The sequence below is a fragment of the Mauremys mutica genome, chromosome 22, assembly GCF_020497125.1.
Source record: "Mauremys mutica isolate MM-2020 ecotype Southern chromosome 22, ASM2049712v1, whole genome shotgun sequence".
In the NCBI taxonomy this organism is placed as follows: domain Eukaryota; kingdom Metazoa; phylum Chordata; order Testudines; family Geoemydidae; genus Mauremys; species Mauremys mutica.
In genome coordinates this window covers 21,911,229-21,916,646 of record NC_059093.1, presented here as the reverse complement: position 1 = coordinate 21,916,646, position 5,418 = coordinate 21,911,229, and the positions used below count along the sequence as shown (strand labels likewise).

Here is a 5,418-nt window from a genome sequence, read left to right as displayed (position 1 = left end):
TGTGCTGTGAAATTATTTCCTGTTCTGACATGTCCCCAATTGCCCTTTTTGCCCTAACAGGCTGCAGCGCAACATCCATGTTTTGCTCCAGCTCATTCCGCCCTTCCAGTGGCCGGGGAAGGGAAATGGCTGCAGTGGAGCCAGTTGAGGGAGGGATTATCAGGGAGTTGCTGGTGGGTTCCCTTGGCGGGGAGAAAGGGCAGTAAATACACAGGGGGTGGGAACTTCCAGGAAGGTTGGTCTGTGTGGGAGAGGGCAGGAAATCCCCAGGGTGGGGGACAGGGTGTGACAAACCTGCTGGGATTTGTTTACTGTGAGGCTCCAGCATTTCTCAAATGTGGCCACCAGGGGCTTTTATTGTGGCCACAGCCTCCCGGGCTGTAATTGAGGGGGAGTCAGGGGCAGCAAAGCTGTGGCTCTTCCCCCCGACTCCCTGCAGGGGCTGGTCCCTACCCCCTTCCGGAGTCATAAACACTGTAGGAGCCGGCAACCAGTGGGAGCTCCCCTCCTCCCCACGTGCGGTGGGGCTCAGGCTTCAGGCTTCTGCTCTGGGATGGTGGGCCACAGGCCCAGTCAAGATACATGAAACGTAGGCTGGGTGGGGAGAAGTCTGTGTAACTCATCCAGTTATTGATATACACGTGACCTCGAATATTACCAATCTGTGTTCCCCCATCCCACCACCCCCCACCCCACCCCACCCCCACACACACAACCCCCCCCCCAACCAACCATCTCCCAAACAGACCCTCAGTCTGGAAAGCATTCATCCCTCATGTTGTTGAAAAAACTCACAGCAAACAGAAGAATCTCAGCTTTTAAAACAATTTTCCAGCAAGACAAAGAAACTCACAGCTGTAGACTCAGAAAACACTTCTAAGGAATTTTAACAATATGTTGTTATGAAGAACCTAAGTGCTAAAGAGACCTGATTTTCCAACTACTTTAAAAAAATTTTTTCTTAAAACAGCATCTTTAGAGTGAATCTTATTCTGCTTTTTTAACCACACAATTCTCCCCAAAAGGAGAAGGCACTGGTCCTGGAAATAGTGCAATACCAGGTCAATGCATGGGGTGGACAGAGCAAGCCTCTATTCCATCCCTTGTTTCAAAAATCAATTTAACATACAGTCCTTAAATAAAGGACTTATCAGATATTAAACTGATAAGAACAAACACTGCACTTTCGATCTTAGCTCCAAAGAGCCAAAAAGCAATGCTGTTAGTCTCGGATGTTAGGCAGCCGCTCTTCCCCCATTGCTTTCTACTTCAGCACGAGGAGCACCCAGACACGCACCAAACACCATTCACGAGGCTTTGATAACTAGGTAACTCGAAGTGATGATCACTTCCCTGAAATGACTCCACTGGAAGAATTCAAAGCAAGAGCCCTTAACACACAATTCTGTTCAAAGACAGAGAAGTCTTTCACCCTCCTTCCTCTTGCTGGTTTCCCTGTACACGCCTAATTTGCATAAACCCACCCACTGACATGTGACTAACAATCTCTCACTGTTAACTCTTACAGCAAAACAGGCCAAAGAAAGCCTATGCAAGCGCTATACCGCAGCCCCAATGCTCTTTTCTGCTCCTTCTCAAACGTACAATCATCAGGCACACATAAGGTAGTTTTGCTCCATACCAGTCCAGTTCCTTGTCTAACCACTGCACACACATGGTATACCGTACCCTGAGCTGATTCCCGACTTTTGCTCTCAATACAGGAAAACGAGAATTGAGAGAGAAGCTGTGCAGGGAAGTCTTCCTCAACTTGCACTCCACTCCCCAAGGGCCTTTCGGGCTCTTCTGTGGACTTCAGGTTCCATTTGATTGCCAAGGTTTATGGTCTTATTAATTAGCCATCTCCTAATGCAAGGATGCTACATGACAGACTAAAGATCGATTTTCCAAAAGAGCTGAGAAACAGAACTAAAGCTGAGCATGAGGTGTTACATTTCCATGAACATCCAGAATCTGACTGTGCCCTGGCAAGTTCAATGCTTCCGAAAGAAATCAGAAAATAAGGAGCCCGTCAGGTCCCCCTGCTAGCACCCAGATCTAGACAATCTGCTGGGAAATAAGGAAAAGGTGATGAATAAAGAAGTCAAGAAATAACAAGGAAATGAACAGGTTTGTTGAACGGGTTTCTGTCCGATATACCATCTTCTCAGCTACCAATCAAAGTTAAAGACCTAAAGTCGACCTATCGGCATAAGTACAGATGGTTGAATGGAAGTTAAAAGGAGCTGCTGTCACAAGTGTTAGGAGCCTGCAAGCAACATGCAGACCGTTTAAAAATGCTGCAATTAGAGCCTGCGACAAAGTTCCTCCTCTACCTTGGTGGGTCCTGCGCTTATTGGCAGATTTGCTCACCTCAGTGATCTTCCCCTCTGGTAGAACCCACAGTCTGGGTCAACTCCTCCTGTGTCTGATCAGGATTTGGGAGGTTTGGGGGGAACCCAGGCCTGCCCTCTACTCCGGGTTCCAGCCCCAGGGCCCTGTGGATTGCAGCTGTCTATAGTGCCTCCTGTAACAGCTGCATGACAGCTACAACTCCCTGGGCTACTTCCCCATGGCCTCCTCCAATACCTTCTTTATCCTCACCACAGGACCTTCCTCCTGGTGTCTGATAACGCTTGTACTCCTTAGTCCTCCAGCAGCACAGCACACCCTCACCCTCACCCTCTCCCTCTCCCTCTCCCTCTCAGCTCCTTGCGCCTCTGTCTCCCAGCTCCTCACACGCACACCACAAACTGAAGTGACTCCTTTTTAAATCCAAGTGCCCTGAGTAGCCTGCCTTGATTGGCTGCAGGTGTTCTAATCCTCCTGTCAGGGGTGCGGAAAGCCCCAGGACTGGTGCAAGGAAGTTTTGGGCCCTAGGTGAAACTTCCACCTTGCACCCTCCCACCCAGCTAACCGCGTCCGTCCGTTTCCCCCCTGCCCCTCCCCGCAGCTAACTCAGCCCCCCACCCGGGTAGCCCCCCTGCAGCAACTACTCCCCCATCCCCCCGTGGCAGCTAATCCTGCCTGGGGAGACTTCCTCCCCACCCCACCCCCTGCCACGGCAGCTTACCCTGCCTGGGGAGACCTCCTGCGGACATGGGTGGCAAGTTTGTAAAAATTTTGGTGGTGCCCAGAACCCACCCCCCAACTCCGCCCCCCCCAAACTCTGCTCCCACCTGCCTAATGCTCTGGGAGGGGTCTCGGGAGGGGGAGGTCTGGGGTGCAGATCCTGGGCTGGGGATTAGGGTGCAGGAGGGGTGCAGGCTTTGGGATGGAGTTTGGGTGCTGGGTGCAGGCTCTGGGCTGGGGCAGGGGTGGGTGTGCAGGAGGGGGTGAAGAGTGCAGGCTTTGGGACGAAGTTTGGGGTTGGGAAGGGGTGTGTGGGAAGGGGGAGGGGTGCACCTTGTGGGGAGGGAGTTTGGGGATAGGAGGGAATACAGGGGTGAGGGCTGTGGGGCTGAGGATGAGGGATTCATGATGCAGGAGGGGACTCAGGGTTGGGGCAGAGGATTAGGGTGCGGGGGATGAGGGGTTCATGCTGTGTGGGGGGGCTCAGGGCTGGGGCTGAGGATTAGGGTGCGGGGGGATGAGGGGTTCATGCTGTGTGGGGGTGCTCAGGGCTGGGGCTGAGGATTAGGGTGCGGGGGAATGAGGGGTTCATGCTGTGTGGGGGGCTCAGGGCTGGGGCTGAGGATTCCTGTTACTAATTTATCCCTCATGTCCCTCATGTCAGGTGATCAGACAGACTGACACTGCAGGAGGTTGAGGGAAGAAAACACACCATATAACCAAATTTTAAAGCTTCATTAAAAATAATAAAATAACAATGGAGAGTGTTGGGAATGCTCCCACCTCACTCAGGAAAAATATGAATGCCCCAAGCCTTAAGCCACTTTAATACTCACACATGTCTCACTGGAAAGCTAAGCTTTGCAAATATAATTCCAGTTCTGTAACTTGTACTGCCTTTGGTTTGCCTCTGTCTCTATTTTCCACATCAGCTGAGGCTGAAAGCAGTTTTTCTTTGCACTTAGCATAGACCGCACTGATTCTTGACCTTGAACACAAAACAACTTCTCCTTTATCTCTGGGCTAAGCTGAATTTCAAATTAACCCGTTCCTAGACAAATTGCTCACACTGTGTCAGAGGCTTTTCTTTGGTGATTAAAGGCTCCTCTGAGATATATGATCTTATCTAGATTGAAGGTACCTTCTAATGGGCATTGTTTAGATGGATTTTCATGCGTGTGAAGATTCCAATTCTCTAAATACCTGCAGGTTTTAGGACCATAATGTACGTACATGTAATATGCTGGGGTACCCTTAGGGGGTGAGGTGGAATGTTAGACTGTCCCTTACCCATTTTCCACTTACACACACAGAGACGGTGCCCTGTCCACGCTAGCAGCACATAAACTAAGGATCTTTCCCTACAGAGCACTCACACAGGAGAGACTCACAAGGAAGACTACGACTCTCCTACACCTCCCTTCAGCAAAGAGCGTCGGCTAGTCTCTGGGAGACGGCGCCGCTTACTCTAATTGCATCCAGTGAGATGATCAGATTGTCAGTAGCCCACACAGAAGGGAAAGGGGAGGGAAGATGGGTTCACACACTCCTAGACCCAGGCAGCTTCCTCGCCGGACTATGCCAGGCTGAGTCAGCCCACCGTGGGTCGGGTCTCCTAAAGATCCACTAGTTACCAGGCTTGCGTTAGAGCAGTCCTGATCATTAGCTTCCGCTTCACAGGGTACTCTGGGCGTCTTCCGATAACGATCACTCACACTGGTGTACACACACACACACACACCAAGGCCTCTTTTTTTTTAAAACCCTTTTTTAACCTTTTTATCTTTTTAATTTTTTTTTTTTTTTAACCACGATGCATCTTTACCTGGTCCGGACCAATACCATGAGGCGGTATGACAACCCCTCTTGAGGCAGTAAAAACCCCTCAGCACCGGTGCATTCTAATGCATTTACCTATGCATTTACCTTGGCCAACTCAGCAGTTCCCAGTACTGCTATAAACTAATCTTATTGGGGCCTCTCCCCAATACCACTTTGCATCTGATCCTGCTGCACATTCAATAAGTTCAGATGGCGTGAGCCCAACAGAGACAGACGTCCTCACGGAAAATCCTCCTCCGATACCCCAATAGAGATTTCAAAAGGTCTCATACCTCTCATGTGGCGCCATGGGGTTCGAAGGGGAATGATCTGTAGTAGCCGTCTGTGGGTCCGTGGGCGTTGCCATCCCGGACGAGCCCCCAAATTGTCGAAGAAAAACTCAGTTCTCGCTTTTTGTTTGGGTGCAGCAAAATCAAATACTTTATTCTTTCTCTAGTAATTACAATGGAGGGAGAGAGTGCCATAGGACACAGGGTCACCCCAGTCCCGGACAGGTCTCTCAAC

At 50.4% G+C, this 5,418-nt stretch overlaps 1 non-coding gene across 1 annotated transcript; it reads right to left on the bottom strand.

The window, feature by feature from the left end:
• Positions 1 to 1,024: 1,024 nt before the first annotated feature.
• LOC123354983 lies at positions 1,025 to 1,218 on the bottom strand. Its single transcript, XR_006574987.1, has one exon. It is a non-coding gene; the product is annotated as a U2 spliceosomal RNA (small nuclear RNA).
• Positions 1,219 to 5,418: the final 4,200 nt, after the last annotated feature.